This window comes from Hylobates moloch, unplaced genomic scaffold (genome assembly GCF_009828535.3).
Source record: "Hylobates moloch isolate HMO894 unplaced genomic scaffold, HMol_V3 SCAFFOLD_22, whole genome shotgun sequence".
In the NCBI taxonomy this organism is placed as follows: Eukaryota; Metazoa; Chordata; class Mammalia; order Primates; family Hylobatidae; genus Hylobates; species Hylobates moloch.
This window is the reverse complement of record NW_026652297.1, coordinates 26,144,027-26,163,335: the sequence shown is the minus strand read 5'-3', so window position 1 is coordinate 26,163,335 and position 19,309 is coordinate 26,144,027.

Below are 19,309 nucleotides of genomic sequence, written 5' to 3'. Positions count from 1 at the left end.
CTGGGCAACAGAGAGAGACTCTATCTCAAAAAAAAAAAAAGAGAGAGAGAGAGAGAGAAACAGTAATAAATGAGATTATAGAAGCTCAGTTAGGGATGGGTTTGAGATGTTTCAGTGGGTTAAGTGGGCATTTTGGCAATCTGCCTTCTTTGGCATGTTTAATTGTGATGTTTAATGGACATCTTCGCAGTTTAAGATCACACTTTAAAAATAAATGCTCTCCCAAGTGATGACTTGAGTCCTGCCACTCAATGGGAGAATCAGCAGAACCTGGAGGGTCTTATTTGGAACTGACATTCTTTGTGGTAATTTTGTTCCTGTTTATTTTTAAATTTTCTTTTTACTTTACTGGAAAGGAAAGATGATGTTCAGTTCCGTTAAAAGGATACAAGTTGCTTTTTTACAGTGAAACTAAATGTGAACACACACGTGTATGGGTGCACATGTGTGGGTAAGCGCACACACACACAGGCACACACACTGCTCCTCTGCTGCGTGCATTTCCTGCTGGATTCCAGAATGCGCTCTGCTCCCTGCCCATGTCGGTCTGTGTTACAGGGCATTGCCTGGCTCATTGCTGCCCTGGCTTCAACCACCCCCCACCTGCTCAGGCACTGTCTGGGTAGGGCACAGGGTTGCGGTAAGAGCTTCCTTCCAGCCTCCCCAGTGGTACCAGTTCCCTCATCCTAGGACTTGCCTGTTATGTATCTGAATCTCCCACCACTGTAGGCTCCTTCAGTGTATGCATTGTCTTTTGGTCACGGTTGCGTCTCCAGTGCCTGACACAACACGAGTGCTTGTTGGAGGATGCCATGGGAAAGTTGCTGGAGACAGGGGTTCATCCTCTGAGGGCTGAGGATAGATAGAAGGTTGCCTTGAGTCATTTCTTCTGTGGAAGGGACAGAGAGACCTGGATCCACCTGAAGCAAAATTGTAAGGCAAATATTTCGTCTTCAGTGATGGTCCTCAGCCCCCTATTTGGGTGGGTTTTACCTTTTATCTATCTCTGCTCCCAGGTATGGCGTTAGGTGTATCCCTACCTGTTGAGTTATCCTACCAGACATACAATTTATAAAAACACTCACACGAGAAAGGGCCTTGCTTAAGCAAAGGGGTGAATCAAGTTTTTGTTTTGTTTTGTTTTTGTTTTGTTTTGTTTTTGTTTAAGACAGGGTTTCACTCTGTTGCCCAGGCTGCAGTGCAGTGACACGATCATGACTCGCTGTAGCTTTGACCTCCTGGGTTCAAGCGATCCTCCCACCTCAGCCTCCCAAGTAGCTGGGACTATAAGTGTGTACCACCATGCCTAGCTAATTAAAAATTTTTTTTTTGTGGAGTCTGGGTCTCACTATGTTGCCCAGACTGGTCTTGAACTCCTGAACTATCCTTCCGCCTTGGCCTCCCAATAAATTTATAGTATCACCTTGTAATCCCTCCCCATGTCTGGGAGGAGGCTGATCAGGGCAGAACTGTGGACACTGGCCTGTTACATCTTTGAGAGCAGGTACCCCAGCCCCTGCCTTAGGGCTGTGTACAGGCTGGAGAGGTAGAAGGTACTCCAAGAAAGTTTCTGAATGAATGAATGGAGAGTCCCCTACTCCCTCCTGTATTTTAACTTCTGCCAAAATGGAGTTCTTATTTTTTCCTGTCAAAATGTAAATTCTTGAGATTCTTAGCAGTTTTGAATGACATTTTCCTTGTCCTGGTGTTGAAAAAAGGTGATCCACCTAATACCGGTAGGGCTACTCACAGTTCTCTTCGAAAGCTCCGCATGGGATAAATGATGCTAATGTATGCATATTTACAGGCAACTAACTCCATACCCTAGTGAGCTACATAGCCTTGTGAGTTCAAAGTTAACCTTCCAACAATAGGAACAGAATTTTAATTGAAAAAGGTAATGTAGGCATCTGGCAGATGTGGTTTGTTTAGGGGGGATTCTATTAAGGAGTCACTGAAATGACTGTGTAGCTGTTCTGACAGATTCTTATTTAAATGAGATTTCACTTTTTTATTTTTTAATAAAGGGAAAATTGCCCATGTTTGCAATGTTTTTCAATGAACTGAGCTTTCTTTTTCCTTTTTTAAAAATTATAATTGATTTATTTTGTAAGGCAATATTGCCTAACATTCACAGGCTGATTCGAGTGAATTATTCACCAGCATTTTAATTTTTTGGGTTTTAGTGACACGCCAGCCTGTGCCTGCCTGGAGCTCCATCAGCTCTCTTCTTGCCACCAAAGTGCAGAGACACGGTGCAATCTCTGCAAACAACATGGATTACTCTTAACTCTGAACTAAAGCCACAGAACACCAGGTTATTAATAAGGACACTTGATGGATCCCATCTCTAATCGGGGGTGGGAACAGGGGAGTCAGCAGGTGGCCTGCTAGTGCACAGGTCACTTGTTCTTCTCCTGGGGTTATCCTCCTTGCAATCAGGTGCACTATGCAGTCAGGCCCGTCAAATGCATACACAAAGGAGAGAATATTGATTTATTTAGGTGGGTAAAATCATTTCTCCAGGTCCTGCTTTTCTGATTCAGAATATAGATTCAAGCTGATTGCAGAAGTTGGAAGCCTCTGAAAAGTGCAAAAATCTTACATATATTAGCCATATTAGCCCAAGAGCGAAGGTTGCTGTAAATACCGGCTCATCAATGCCAAGGGCAGATTAGGCTCTTTGGGGCCTTGTTGTCTCTCCCCTCCTCCAGTCCTCTCAGCAATGTCAGAGCAGCCGGGCAAGACTGAAGAAACCCACCATCTGGGGCACGGGCAACCTGCCCCTGGCCTAAGGATCTCCAGGAACACTCCTCTCTGGCCTCTTGCAGTGAGTACAGAACTTCTTGGGGAGCCACAGGCTCTCAGGAGCACAGCCTGGGGGAGTGCTCTGTGCCACCCAGTGGAGAGAAGTGGCAGCCCACTTGGAGTTTGCCCTCACACCGCCTGGCATTTCAAGGTGGCTGTGACTTCTGGTTTATTCCCGGGTGAACAGGAAAGGACGCCTTCTCTCCTCATCAAAGAAAATATTGAGTCCTTTTGGGACTCTCTGGCAGAATGCCTGCTCCAGAACAGCTGTCAATCGCTAGAACAACCCCAAGATCAGCATGTTCCCCACGGGGCCCTTTTATTATTATTTTTAAATATTAATAGAACTAATTAAATATAGAGGTGTGCTCCAGCCCTAATCTGTGGTTTCTCATCTTTACTCCCCTCCCTCCTCCTTCCCTCTGTGCCCGAGTGTGTATTGTCAAAGTGTCAAGTGAGGAGCGAAAGAGAAAACCAGGCCAGATAACGCAGAATTGGTATGCTGGGCGAAGGCTGCGGACACAAGGGACTTCTTTTAATCCAGTCCATTAATCAATTTCTCCCTAGAAATTGAATTAACTGTCTTTCATCAACATCACATCCCAGGACTTGAAAACACGGTGCGCATACAGGAATGTAAATGCAGCAGGTGTGCTTCCCTTCCCATGTAGGTGAACCTGCGGGGCTCTTGTTCTCTTGGTCCAGAGTATGGAGAGTGGGAAGGATCTGAAAGTTAAATGGGTCTGGCCTTGGCCTTGGCTGGGACTGCCTTGAACCTGGGATCCAGGGGAGCCACTGAAGCAACCTGCTGTTTTGTTTTTCTTACTCACAGCCACTTAGAAAGACTTCCTGCTCCCATCTCTCCTTTAACCCAGACACATTTGCCACTGAATATCAGTCTCACTGTCGTAATTTTTCTTTGGCCTTGAGTTGCACAAAAAACCATCAGCCTGTTCCCCGCTGTACCCACAGCTGAGTCCTTCATCCCCGCCGAGACAGGGCTCTTTCACCGGGTCAGCAGACTCTAGCCTGCATGGAGAATATATCAATGCAGGTATGAAAGGACCTCTCTCAGCCTTTGAGAGAAAAATTTGGGCGTTTCCATTTATTTATTTATTCGACACATAAAGATTGCTTATATTTATGGTGTATAACCTGACGATTTGAAATATGCATACATTGTGGAATGGCTAAATCCAGCTAATTATCATATACACTGCCTCATGTATTTATATGTAATGACATTTAAATCTACTCTTTCAGCAATTTTCAAATATACAATACGTTGTTATTAACGACAGTCATTGTGTGATATAATAGATCTCTTCAACTTACTTCTCCTAACTGAAATGTTGTACCCTTTGATCATCATCTTCTCAAGTCCCTGGTAACCACCATTCTCTTTGCTCTATGAATTAGTCTTTTTAAGATTTAATATGTAAGTGACATCATAGGGCATTTGGCTTATTTTACAGACATTTCCATATGTGTATGGAGATGCAGTTGCAGAGGGAAGTTACCTGCAGGAGGTGCTCCATGGAGATTTGTGCAAAGCAGGTGCACTCTGCACTGCTTACCAGGGTGTATGAGTCCAGTGAGACAGAATACTCACACACAATACGTTACATGAAATGAGTTTATTATGTATAGACAGGCAGCAAGGGACAAAAGAAGCTTAGAATTCATTGTGAGCTGGTCCCCCAAGGCTTAGGAAAGTTGCCTGGGGCAGATGGAGTCTCAGCGGTGTGTGCCTCACCTGAAGAGCAGCCTGTCCTGAGTTTTACACCCTGGGGCCCCAGGAGCTACTGGACTAAAGTGTTGAAGGACAGCTTGTTCTGCAGGGAGATGGGAACTGGAACAGAGTCTGGACTGTTCTGGCCAGTTCCCTCTTATTTCAGGATTCTGTTCTGTTTAGCAATCCCAGAACATTCTACATTTACTCTTGAAAAATACAGGCAAGAAAGAGTAGAGAACTGGGTCGGTCTAAGGCCATCTGGAGAACTGTCCTGCAATTTGAGTATTTCATGCATTGGATCAACCAACTAATAGATATTTACTGGCTTCCTGCATGGCAGATCCAGGATCTTTGCTATGTCCCAAGGGCACAAAGAGTAATAAAATAAAATAAAATAAAATAAAATAAAATAAAATAAAATAACAAACTGATGCAGTCATTGCCCTTGAGAAACTGATTATCTGCTGGGGGAAAACTGGTAGAATAAGAATTCATAACACACCAAATCCATATTCAAAGTTTTCAATTAATGTGGTGGGGAGGGAGAACAAAGAGGAAGGAGTGAATATTTGGCTTGATGGGGAAAGGGAAACAAACCATTTGCTACAAGGAGAGGGGGAATGGAAATAGATTCCAAGAGAATGAATGTTGCCCACTCTCCCATTCTCTACACAACAATTGGATTAAAATATGATGTCATTTCCATGCTTACAATCCCGGTGGTGTTTCCTTTGCCCCAGAATAACACAAAACATTTTTTTTTTAAAGCAGGGAGACCTCTCTGGCTATCCCTAGCACCTGCTGTGTGATGGTCACCCCAGCGAAGGTTGGTGTGGGTACACCAAGCTGAGTCCAGCCTCCAAGGCTACACACCTGCTGTTCCTTCGGACTGGAATACTTCCCCCCCAATCCCCTGCCCCTGTCCCTGCCATTGTCTGACCAAATCCCAAATTCTGTTCATCCTTTGGACATCTACAGGGAAAATTTCCCTGGCCTCTCAGGTGCATTAGGCCCCCCAGTACATCTCTGCACAACAGCCTGGACTTCTTTTCTCTGAAATCATTGCAGTCATTAATTAGTGTTTCACAGTCACATTCCTCCCCAGACTTTAGTTGCCAAGAAAGAGAAGGCTGTATCTGTGTTGGTCAGTTGGTGGGCATCAGGGCCTGGCCCATTGTTGATGCTTAATAAGTGCTCCATAAACATTTGCTGGATGAGTGGGTGAAAGGCTCATACTTAAACAGGCTTGCCTGGGGGAAACGGTGAGTGTGGCTAGCAAGTGGCTTGCTTCGTATGGGAACAAGCAGCCCTGCGATGTGAGATTGGGCGAGATTGCATGTCAGGTTAAGGCATTTGGACTTTATCCTGCAGGCAGAAGGAGCCATGGAAGGCTTATAAGCAAGACAGTGACTTAATCTGGTTTGCGTTTTAGAAATACAACTCTAGGGCAATTGATTCCAGAGTTAACTATCCTGAGTTGGCTCTGATTTGATTTCCCAGGTTCTCACTTTCCCAGTTAAGATAAGTGAGGGGAAACAAGACTTTCCGGGGTGGGCAGGCTCATCACTTAACAGGGCATGTCGTCTTCTGCCTGTAACGCCCCCAACCCCCACTCGGCTCAAACTTCTTAGAGGCTCCTCATTCCCCATAGTTTGATTTTGAGGCACACTTGGAACGTGGTCCCTGCGGCTGCGTCTCATGAGCTGTGTTCTCTCCAGCCTTCGTTTCTTTGCTTGAGATCTCCCTCTGCCTGAAGAGCCCTCCCTTCCATCTTTGTCTTTCTTAATACTGCCTGTCCTTCTTGGTCCAATTCAAGGAATTTTGAATGAATTGTCTTTAATGAAATAAAGGCAAAAACAAAAACAAAAACAAAACAGGTGAGCCCAATAGGGCCAGCTAAGAATGGGGAGGATGGGGACGTGCTCTTCTGCCTCACAGCCTCCCCCATGTCCCTCCCCCGGGGGGCAGGCTCAAGGACACTGTGTATGCTCCAGTGTTCCCTGGAATCTTGCATCACTGCCCAAAATGCTTGGTCCTATACTATCTTCTTCCCTGTTGGTCTGAGTAAGATGCTGTTATTTTCATCCATGGAACTCACAGTCCAGTGAGAAAGAGAGACACATGAACTCAATCTCCACTAGGGGGTGGAGAGAAAAAGGGGACAAGGTGGGGTGTCAGATGTGGCTGGATGGGGAAGTCACCAGCCACAGGCTGCCAGACTGGAATAGACCCCAATGTGGAATAGCCTCTGGCTTTGGAGGAGGAAGATGAACTTAATCCCTGGGTTTTGTTTTGTTTTGTTTTTGAGACAGCATCCCACTCTGTCACCCAGGCTGCAGTAGAGTGGTGCAGTCTTGGCTCACTGCAACTTCTGCCTCCCACGTTCAAGCGATTCTCCAGCCTCAGCCCCCTGAGTAGCTGGGACTGCAGGTGTGTGCCACCACTCCCCGTTAATTTTTGTATTTTTTTTTTAGAGATGGGGTTTCTTCATGTTGCTCAGGTTGGTCTCGAACTCCTGAGCTCAAAGTGATCCAACCAGCCTTGGCCTCCCAAAGTGCTGGGACTACAAGTGTGAGCCACCACACCCAGCCTCCCTGGGTTCTTTAATTCCCCTCTGAGCCTTGTTGGTGAACCGGGAAAAACAACGTCTGCTTGCAGGCTCATTGTGAGATCTGAGTGAGACGCAGGGGCACAGTGCCTGGGCGAGGGGCTCCCCAGCAAGGGGTGCCATCCATCTGCAGACGTGTGCCTTCCTTTAAGTCCCAGGGGGTCAGGGTGGAGGAGCTGACACAACGGAGTTGATGTGTGAATGTTTGATGAATGAATAAATGAGAGGATGAAGAGAGAGAAGAGAGTGGCAGTTGCTCCCGCTGTGGGACCCGATGTGGGACCTGCTGCATCAGAGCGGGCACTGTGGGTGAGAGAATGAGCCTCCAGCTCTGTGCTCTGTAGGGACAGAATGCTCCCGCAACAGGGAACCAGAGAAAGACAGGAATGGACCCAAACTGACGTGACTTAAATTAACTCATGCTTCTTGGGCATTCAGGCTCATCCACTTGAAATAAATTCAAAACTTATGAGTTTATTTATTTCATTTGGTTAGAAACCAAGACAATAGAGGGTGGAAGATACCAATTTCCCTAGAAATATAACCTTTTCTCCCCCTTTCCTTTTTTCTTTTTTAAAAACCCTGGGCAACTGACCTAGTTTTTTATTCCCTTTGAACTCCACTGAGGCAGATCCTCTTCAAAGCAGGGTTGTAACATTCAGGTTCTTTGCTTTATGTGGGTCAGGATGACTCTTCGAGTTACTAAAAAGGAAGACGAGCTGCGAACGCCATCTTTTAAAGCTGCCTGAGTGCCCAGAGCTCTTTTGGAGTTTTCCCTCCTGGCTTCCTCCCTAGCCCTAAGCACTTAAGTCATGGCAGTTAGCAGGAAAAGTGTGGCAAAGGGAATGTTTCCTATTTGGTTTTCTGCCAAATGACTTTTAGAAGGGAGCTGGAGGAAACAAAGCCTTGCGTGGTGTCTTTACATTGCTGGGGTCTCATGTTGGGGTGCAGTGGGGGAGTTACCTGTCTTCCACACATCATTGGAACATCTGACCAAGAATCAGGGGACCTGTTCTTCAATGGTGTAATCTTGGGTAAGTCACAAACTTGTGTTTCTTCATCTGAAAAGGTCCCCTTCAGCTCTTTGCTCCTCTGATAGTGCTGTAATTTTGATGTGAGTTGAGGGTGGAAGAGAATCTTGCAAGGAACTCCAAAAGTAGACACATCCTCCCTCCTCCCAAATAACACTAATGTTTCCTTTCTGTGCCATCCTTGCAGAGCAGGGCTGGGTGAATGTACAAGGTCTTCTCCCAGTGTGATTTGAGTGATTCTTGATGGCGAGTCTGCTCCCAAATCTCTCCTGGACTGACATGACTCTAGCTTGAAATTTCACCATAGAAAGTCATTCCTTTGAGTAGGACATTACTGAATTTAAGAGTTTTAGGTTAAAAGGAATTTGGGGGATTGTGTTTATTTGAGGAGGAGTTTAGTTTATCAGACTCCCTTTCCAAAAAGACAGCTGGCTGAGGACACAGCAAACCAGGTAGATACATTCTGAAGCGTGCTAATGGGACAGGCCGGCATAGGTGATATTCTAGGCAAGTCCCCTCTTCCTGCAAATGCGCGACATGGGCCAGCATTCCAATTGTGCTGAGGCCTGGGGGCCCTGTTTGCATTTCGCTAGTAGGAAGGTACCTCAGAGTTCAACTTCAGGCCCTTCCTCTCCCTGGTCCCCACTTTCACTCCTATTTCCAGGATTCAACACTCACTCAGAACCTTGGTGAGCCCCAGAGCCCAGCCGAGTCAGGATGTGTGCCTCACCCCAGCCCCCAGTATGGAGACCTGTCCCCAGCTCCCTGGTGCAAGCACAGAGGTGCTTCAGTTACTGCTGGCAGCCAGGGCCCAGGTGTGCGCCCTCTGTTTCTTAATGCAAGGTTCTCAGAGATGGCTATTACACATTTTAACAAATAACAGGAACACTGAGGCAAGGACTTTTATAGCAATATGAACACTGTAATTTCAACCTTTTAGGGCAACCAATCTATGGAATCAAATCCAATAGGGAGGAGGCAGAGTTGAGTTTCAGCTGTGAACCTCTGTTGCCTGGGAAGAGGAATGTTCTGCAAAAACTTGGACTGAAAGCTAGGATACCACCCCCACTAGGGCTCAGTGCTGTTAGAAACACAAATGGCAATTCCTGGAGCTGATTCACTGAACAAAGCCCTGAAAGGTGAGCTCTGTTTCGCGCATTCAATCACATATGGATATGACTGATTGCTTTCTATGGGCCCAGCCTTGTGAAGTGGTGGGGAAATCTCTGCTACCACCAGCATTAATACCATCTCTACAGTGACTAATACTGGCTAATATCATTGCTAGGTACCATGCTAAGTACTTTGTACAGATTTATATAATTCACACTGAGGCCAACTATGTGCTGTTGGTTCTATCGTTAGTCCTTTTTTGCATATTAAAAAATGAAGACTTAGAAAGGCTCCCTTGCCTGAGGGTAGTAGATTAAAAGCAGGAGACCAAGAGTCTTGTATTCGGAGAACCCGAGTCCAGAGCCAGTGTTTACTATTCCTCTCCACAGTCTCTCTGCAAAGATGAATAGCACCGTCCTATGGTTTTTAGTTTTCTGGGGGGATGGGGGAGAAAGAACATAAATAATTATAATGCATGGTAAATACCATTATAGAGGTTGTACTGAGTTCTCTGAGAGCATTCATTCATTCATTAAGCACTTCTTGTTGGTGAAGGTAGTGAGCCCAAAGAATTTAAAGACTCAGTCCTGATTTTGTAGAGATTATCGTGCAAGCATGGAAGATAGAATCATGAAAGAATTATGCAAATAAATGTAAATTTATGAAAGAAATTACGCAAATGAGAGAATCATGCAAATAAAATAATGAAAGAATCATGCAATGAAAGAATCATGCAAATAAAGGTAAATTTAGTGGGGAGTGAGTAACTCGCTTCTCAGTGGGCTCAAATAAAGCTTCAAAGAGGACACATTTGCTCTGGTCCCAAGCACGGGATGAATTTGCCAGGTGGGGAGAGTGTTGCAGATGGGGGAGAGAGAGAGCACAGGCAAGGCTCTGAGGTGTAGGGGAGAGGAAGGTGTTTAAGGAATGACGACAGTTCCAGCAGGGATGGCTGGAGCATGAAGCATGTGGAAGGGAGAGACGAGAAAGTTAGGTTGGGATCAGCTTGTAAAGGGCCTTGTTTTCCAGGTAAGAAGCCATGAGAATGTCATCACATAGAGCTGGAGGCAGGTCCACACAGAGCTTGGGGTGGAGGATGGGCATGGGCCAAGGAAGGGGCACTTGGTGTTTGATGTGATTGCCCACCCAAGATGGGATGGGAAGGAGGAAGTTCCACACTTACCTCTTCAAATTGCACTTGGGCTCAATTGAGAAGGATCCTTTTGTGCTCAACTCCAAGATGAGAAGTAGTACAAGGATAAGGGTGGGACTATAGCTGGCAGCAGCTTTAGACATCCAGTTCAACTCTCTTGTTTAACAGAAGAGGAAATTGAGGCCTAGAAAGGGAGAGGGGAGTAATTTTACCAGAACAAGGGACAGTGATTAGGCTTCAACCCATGTTTCTTAGTGATCAGCCCATTGCTTCTTTTAATTAGTTAATGCAACACTTCCTGAACACCCACCATCTTCCTTGCACATTTGAGTATGGGCTTATCTAGAATTAGGAATTTCTGAATGATTGGAGTAGGTCCTAGGTCAGAGGGAAACTTAAAAAAGCTCCAGGCTTGTATTTGTCATTTTCAGGGCATCTACCCTTGTGCGCCCTGCCTAGCAGCTCAAAACTCAGCATCCCCAAATCAGACTCATGATCCTGACCCTCAAACTTCGCCCGCTTCCTCATTTTCTGTTTATATGAAAGGAACCACAACATTTCCAGGTATCTAGTCTATAAATCTCAAGAAATGGCACATAGAATATGACAGTGGACAGTCATTGAGTAAAGAATGAAAACAGATGGTGATTCTAAGAATGTAAATGTTAGATATGGTTGGGTAAAGTCAGTGTGGCCGCAGGAGGAAAGGAGACTGAGGTCTGGAGGGGAGATGTTTCTCCTACTCACAGGTCTTACAGAGGAGGGTAACCCTGTGTCATGCAGGGCCACAGGGGTAGCACCAGGCTCGGGCCAGGTGGCCGAAGATGGAGCAAGGGGAAAACCTGACCCATAGCCTTTGGGGTTTCCATGGAGAAGGCAAGGCAGGGAAAAGTAAACAAATTGGTAAGTTTGAATAATTCCAGTGGGCTTTTGGTTATAAGGGCAGTCTCAAGTTGCCTAGTACCTGGCCCTGGGATGATTTAGGACAGAAGAAATATTAGCTTGGTATGTGAGCCTTAGACAGAAAGGTATTTGGGGCTGTAGACTCAGGATTCCTAGGTTTGCATATGAAAGCCTCCTGGGGGCTGAGCATTTTGTTATCTCTAAGAATCGGCTAGCCCTGGGAGTGGCAGTCTTTCAGCCAGTAAATTTTTTAAGACGTTAAAAACATCATAAAATGCAAGAAAAAAAAGCCCCAAAACTAATACAATGCTTTTTTCCCCTTTTCTCTTATTCCCCACTCCCAGGTACGGGCTGCTCTTATCTGTTCTGCTGACAGTTCCTTGGAGAGCTCCCCTCCATCCCTCCTTCCCTCCAGTTTTAATGATTGTATCCAAAAGAGATCTGGCCAGATGGAGATGGCTTGGGTTGCATTATTTCTAACCTGGCTCTTTAAGGTGTTATAGATCATCTTCCCTGTGATTGCCTCTCTGCTTTCAGGTAATTTTCTCCCTTCAATGTTTCTTGGCCATCTTCAAGAATCCAGCGACAAGCCCCCACTGGAAGTTCTGGGTATTTAGTGTCCTCTGCACCCTGACCCCACTGACTGCCCGTCCAGGTTTCTCTCTTGCCCTTCCTTTTCTCAAACAGCACTTACTGCTAGGTCCTCCACCTTGAGAGGCCTCTGCTGTGGCATCCAGCTATTCGAGCGTGATCTCTACAATAAAGCCTGGTTTACATTCACACAGCTTATCCCAATCCCTTCAGCAGGAATTAATAACTTCATCCCCTGCACCCCTATGGTGCTATTGGTTTTTGATGATTCAATTTGTCTTGCATTTTGTAATAATTTCATTGGGATGTGGCAAAGACAGTGTGATATAGGCTGGGCAGATGGCCCCATTCATCTCTGCTCCTAGTGCCCCTTCCTTCCTGGGGGCCAGTTGTCTAGGCCGGTGCTATAAGCCTGAATCAGGATCCAAATGGGCATTGGTCTTTTCTCCTCTTTAGGATGCTATCTCACCCTTTATCCCATGCCCACAGGGTCAAAGTGATGCTTCAAGCAGCTCTAGGACTCACACAACTGTGGGGCTATACTGAGGCCCTGTGGCTGCACTCCAGAAGAGCATTCTGTTGAGTGTATCTCTTTCCCTGGCAGGCATGACATTTCTTTCTTAAGTGTGCATGATATTGGGTTGCAGGAATGGTGCTGATATGCTGACTGCAGATAGCTCTCGCCTATGTCAGGCCGAGGATGAATTTGGGACTCTAATCTGCCTCGGGTCCATCAGCAACCCTTGGGGCTGAGCCTCATGCACAGACTCTTGCCCGAGTATGTTCTGCCTGCAGTGTCACCTCCAGTCTACAGCACCCTAAGGTGATGGCGATAGTGGCAGGGGTCTTTTACATTGCACACCCCTGCTGCTGGCATCTGAGGTGGTCCCTCATCCCCTCTGTGCCACGTATCAGGCAGTCCTGATACAAAGTAGACTTGCATTTGTGACCATCATCAGGGAATCACTGTAGCAGCTTTGAGAGGCATTGCAAACTTGAGGGCAATACCTCTCGAGGGCAATACCTCTCAAAGGCAGTGTGTTGAGGGCAGCATGTGGACAATGAAGAATCCCATGCAATGATATAAACGGTGTGAAATACATGATTCCAGGGAACAGCAGAAGCAAGAAAACCTTTATAGTTTCTGGGCAAATAGGTTTCAAGGAGCTACAGCATTATAAGTAAATAACAACATTGCTATCTTTTTCTTTTTTCTTTTTTTGAGACAGAGTCTCACTCTGTCATCCAAGTTGGAGTACAGTGGGGTAATCTTGGTTCACTACAACCTCCGCCTCCCAGGCTCAAGTGGTTCTTGTGCCTCAGCCCCCTGACTAGCTGGGATCACAGGCATGTGCCACCACGCTTGGATAATTTTTGTATTTTTTAGTAGAGACAGAGTTTCCCCATGTTGGCCAGGCTGGTCTCGAACTCCTGGCCTCAGGTGATCTGCCTGCCTCGGCCTTCCAAAGTGCTGGGATTACAGGTGTGAGCCACTGTGCCCAGCCTTCTATCTTTTTCCTAAGGTGAGAGATGGAAAGTTAGCCAGGAATGGCACATTTGTTAAAGAACATGAGGAGATGGTTTCTGGGCCTGAGAAGGAAGAGATGCTGCCTGTACTCTACAAAGAATCATCAGGCACACCAATTGGTCAATAAAGATACATCTCTTATTCAAAACTAGGAATTGACAAACTTCAGCCTGTGCCTGCCATAGGCCAAATGGCCATCCCATTCGTTCACATATTTTCTGTGGCTGCTTTCTGTGCTATAACAACAGAATTGAGTGGTGATGACAGAGGCTATATGGTTTGCAAGGCTGAAAAAAACAATGTTTATTATCTAGCCCTTACAGAAAAAGTATGCTGACCTCTATTCTAAATCTTCATCCATAAATCACTACACCTTACATGGATCCATAGATTATTTTTTTAACCTCTTATTTTGAAACAACTTCAAACACAATTTGTGTGTGTGTGTGTGTGTGTGTGTGTGTGTATAGTACTAACAATTCTCATATATTCTGCTCCAGAAACCCCTTTCCAGTTTTTCCAATTGACCCAGTAACATCCTTAATAAGCAAAAGGATCTAGTCTCAGGTAATGAGGTCTGTCATGTCTCTCTAGAATCCTTCAATCTGGAACAATCTATGAGTCCCTCCTTGACTTTCATGACCCTGACTTTTATTTTTAACTTTTTATTTTCAAATTATTATAGATTGACAGGGAGTTGCAAGAAGAGTCCAGAGAGGTCCCATGCGCCCTTTGCCCAGTTGCCCTAATAATCCTGTATTAGGGTTTGCCAGAGAAACTGAATCCATAGGGTGTGTGTTTGTGTGTGTATGTAAAGTGAGAGAGAGATTTATTATAAGGAATTGGCTCACATGATTATGGTGATTGGCGAGTTCAAAATCTACAACGCGAGACGGTCAAGCTGGAGACCCAGGAGAGCCATTGTTGCAGATGAAGTCCGAAGGCAGTGTACTGCAGGATTCCATCTTACTTGGGGAGGCTGGTCTTTTGGTTCTATTCAGCCTCTCAACTGATTGGATGAGACCCACCCACATTATGGGGGGCAATCTCTTTACTCAAAATTTACCCATTTAAATGTTAATCTCATCCCCAAACACTCTCCAAGCTGACACATCAAATCCACTATCACACCCTTTGCGGTAACCACTTACATAGGTACAGTATAATATCAACCAGGAAATTGACATTGGATTCATGGATTTTATAGCCCATTTTAAAATTAAGATTTCTTTATATAGACAGGACTCTACCAAAAAACATTTGCCCAGGGTAGCCCTGCTTGCGTTTTCCAACCTTCACTCCAGGGAATTGTAGACGTTCGATAAAAGCAATTCCCGGCAGCCCCTGAAGTATGGGAGAAGTCAGGGGGGTGGTTTCTGGGTTGCCTCCCTGCTCTTGACAGAGCTGTTGCTCTATCATCTTTGTGGCCAATTGAGTTTCACTTGGAGGAAAGGTCTCATTGCTAAAACAGGTTGGATTTCTGTGGCTTCTGGCCATTTTTAGGGCACCCCGATACATGCTTCTTGCCAAAATTTTCTCCAGACCTGCTTCTTGTCCTCCCCGCTGGCTCCAAGCATGTCCTTCAGCCTCTTGACTTTGATGCCTGCCCCTGACCTCCCACTAGGTTTGATCTTTCTAACACATGTTTTTGGCATCTCAGGCCTTGGCTACCTTCACTTCTCCCCATTTTCTTCCTCCTCTGGCCTCCAAGTTCCCTAATATCTCAGGTGAGATCTTGCTTTCCTTTCCTAGCCATAGAGAGCCCCATTTCCTACTTTTGCTACTGGTCACCCTTCTTGAGAAATGGGCAGTAGGTTAAATGCCCTTTCTCCTTCTTCTTTTTTTTCTTTTAGACAAAGTCTCCCTCTTTTGCCCAGGCTGGAGTGCAGTGGAGCGATCTCGGCTCACTGCAAGCTCCGTCTCCTGATTCTCCTGCCTCAGCCTCCCGAGTAGCTGGGATTATAGGCATGAGCCACCACACCTGACTAGTTTTTGTGTTTTTAATAGAGACAGGGTTTTGCCATGTTGACCAGGCTGGTCTCAAACTCCTGACCTCAGGTGATCCACCCTTCTCGGCCTCCTAAAGTGCTGGACTATAGGCATGAACCACCGTGCCCGGCCTGCCCTTTCTTCTTTATCAAAATTTACTTCTTCATAAAAATTACCTCTAAAACACATCAGATATGATTATATGTCACAAGACTACAACCATAGTGGGATATTTGAATAAACGATTTCAGTCTTTGACCAAGTAGATTAAATGACAAATAAGATTACAGAAGATTTCAGTGATTTATAAATAATTTTGATTTTTTGATAGATATTAAATTTTTAAAATCATACTCTTGCTAAATATATTGTTTTATTTGCTTTTATCATCTACAATGCCAAAATTTGCTAACTTCTGGCTTTTACAGCTAATATTCAGTTTTTAATTAGAATATTGGGTACCTTAATGCTTGAAAATAACTTTGTGTTTCTAATTATTTAAGGTTTATGCCAAAATAAAAACCGTTGACCTCCCTAAACAACTTGAGGCTTTTTGTTTCATTTTCCTTTCTCTCTTTCTGCTTTTTGTTTATTTATTTGTTTTATGTCATCAAGTTTATAACCACACCTAAAGCAAATTATTTGGACAATTCTACTTAGTTTCAATGTTTATCACCAGGCTTTTTGAGGTCCCCCATCTTCCTATAACTCTTCTATTCTTGATTCCAGTGTTCTAGAGAATGTTGTAAGAAGTTTTTCAGAAAGAGAACTCAAGTATACTTTCTAAACTTAGAATGTTTAAAAACTGATTTTCTGTTGTCATTATGTATAAAATAATTGGGTCACATCCTTTTCCCATAATGCCAGACTATTTTTTCCTTTCTATTTAGAGATTGTTACCAAGTCTATCCTTTAAAACACTGATTGATTTTCTACAGTGTTGAATCCAATGTGGAACATAATTTAGCTGTTATGTTTCTTCATGAAATTTCTACTTATTTTGCCTAAAATTGGCAAAGTCCTCTCACGTTTTTATTGCACACATGAAACATATTTCCTATATTTTCTTCTGTTCCCTACAGTGAATAAGACAGATTCTTCTCTGAGAACTGAGCACATTGCTCTCCTATGCTGCAGAATGTTTTTGAAGGTTTTATATTTACTCAATGATTCACTTAACAAATATGTATTGAACAGTACATGCCAGGCACTGTTCTAGGCACTTAGGGACATAGTGATTAATAAAAAAAGACAAAAATCTTTGCCTTTCATAGAATGTACACTCCAATCTCCCAGTGAAGATTGACATTAAACAAAATTAAATAAAGTACACAGAATGTTAAATAGTGATGAATGCTAAGGAGAAAAATTAGGCAGAAAGAGCAGTATGCTAAGTGTTGGGGGCATTGACATTTTAGGTAGAGTGGCCAGAGGAGCAGATGAGATTGAATAAAGATATGAAGGAAGTGTGGGAAGAATTCATCAGCTATCTGGGAAAAGAGATCTGAAATATAGGCAGCACTTGATAGTGCAAAGGCCCTGAGGCAGGAACCCACCTAGCGTGTTCTAAGAACAGCAAGGATGCAATGGGCTAGAGCACAGCGAGCAAAGGAGAGGGTGGTCGGAAATGAGGTGAATGACACAGCAGGGGCAGATCCTGTAGGATCTTGCATTCCATGTGAGGATGTCAGGTTTTACTCTGAGTGTGGTGGGAAAGTTAGAGGAGAGATATGACATCATATTTTGATAATTCACTTTGGCTAGTGTGTTGAGTTTAGTGGGGAAGGGCAGAAACTGAGAAACCATTTAGGATGCTATTGTCATAATCTAGCAGACATTTGGTGGCTTGGACAGAGGATTAGCAGTAGGGGCTGTGAAAAATGGTCAGACTTTAGCTATATTTTGAAGATAGAAAAGGATTCTGGGAGATTGAATTGGTGTGTGAGATAAAGAGTGAGTTAATACTGAATCTGGGGTTTTTGGACTGAGCACCTGAAAGGTGGAGTTCTGTTAACTGAGATGGAGGAAATGTGCAGCAGGCTTGGTGGGCAGGAATCTGGAGTTCCATTTTGGTCATGTTGAGTTTGAGATGCACATTGGACCCCTGGGTGGGATGATGAGTAGGCAATTTGATATATGAACCTGGAATTTGAGTGAAAGGCTTAGGCTGAGATGTATTACATTTGGGAGTCATCAAATTATGGATGGTAGCTAAAGCCATGAGAGCAAATGAGATCAGCAAGTGAGAGGGGGCATCTCCATGTTGATGGGCCATGGAGAAGAGAGTGACAAGCAAAGGAGACTGAGAAGGAGTGGCGGAGAGACAGGGAGAAAACCGGGCAATTGTGGTATCGCAGATGCCAAGGAAGAAAGAATTTACATGAGGAGGGTGATCAGCTGTACTAGTGCTGCAGATTGGGTCAAATAATGAACAACTGAGAATTCACCACTGGATTTAGCAACATGGAGGTCACTGAGGTCTTAGAGAAGAGCAACTCTGAGGAGTGATGGCAGCAGAAGTCTGATTAGTGTGCGTTTGGGAGAAAACTAGAGGGAACTGGAGACACAGATGGGCCTACCCTTTGAAGGTCTTTTGCTATAAAAGGAAAAAGATAAAAGGGGGGCACTGAGAATAGAAGTTAGGGCAAGAAAGGGTTTTCTTAGTGGAAGAAATAACTTGTGTTTGTATCCTATATTAGTTTTCTATGGCTGGGTAACATATCACTCAAACTTACTGGCTTAGAACAATATGAGCATACTATTATTATTAACTTTTATTTTTATTTTGTATTACACTTTAAGTTCTAGGGTACATGTGTACAACGTGCAGTTTGTTACATAGGTATACAGGTTCCATGTTGGTTTGCTGCACCCAATAACTCGTCATTTACATTAGGTATTTCTCTTAATGCTATCCCTCCCCCAGCCCCCACCCCCTGACAGGCCCTGGTGTGTGATGTTCCCCACCCTGTGTCTATGTGTTCTCATTGTTCAACTCCCACCTGTAAGTGAGAACATGCTGTGTTTGGTTTTCTGTCCTTGTGATAGTTTGCTTAGAATGATGGTTTCCAGCTTCATTCATGTCCCTGCAAAGGACATGAACTAATCCTTTTTTATGGCTGCATAGTATTCCATGGAGTGTATTATTTTATGGCTTCTTTGGGCCATTAGTCCAGGGATGGCGAAGCTGGATGCCTCTGGCTGAAGGTTTCTCATGAGGCTGCAATCAAGGTATTGGCTGGGCTGAGTCCCTTTCTGGAGCAGGGGGTCTTCTTCTAGGCTCACATGGTTGTTGGCTGAGCTCAGTTCCTTGCAGCTGTAGGACCGAGGTCCCTGTTTCCTTGCTGGCTGTCAGCGTGGGGCCACTCTCAGCTCTGAGCTGCCACTCATAATTTTCAGGTGCTGACAGCACCTGGCAGCTCATGCCAAGGCCAACTGGAGACTTCTTGGCTCAGTCAAGGCCTTAGCCCTCTTCTAAAGGGCTTTCTTCTGATTAGACCAGACCCACCCAGGCTAATCTCCCTTTTGAGGAACCTGAAGACAACTGAAGAGGGAACTGAATCACATCTGTGAGCTGCTCTAACCTTTGCCATATAAGGAAACATAGTCCAGGGAGTTATACTACAGCCCTTTTGTCATATTTTCTGGGCTAGAATCAAGTCATAGATTCTGCCTGCACTCAAGGGGTGGGAGCTGCACAAGTAGGTGACTCACTGGGGGTCACCCTTGGAGGTGTCCAACACATGAGCCTGTAGTAAGAGATCAGTAAAGAGAAAAAATGTGATGATACAGGGCAGAAGAGGGGAGAATGCTGGGGCAGTGTCCTTCAGTGGGTGACGGGACAGGAGTG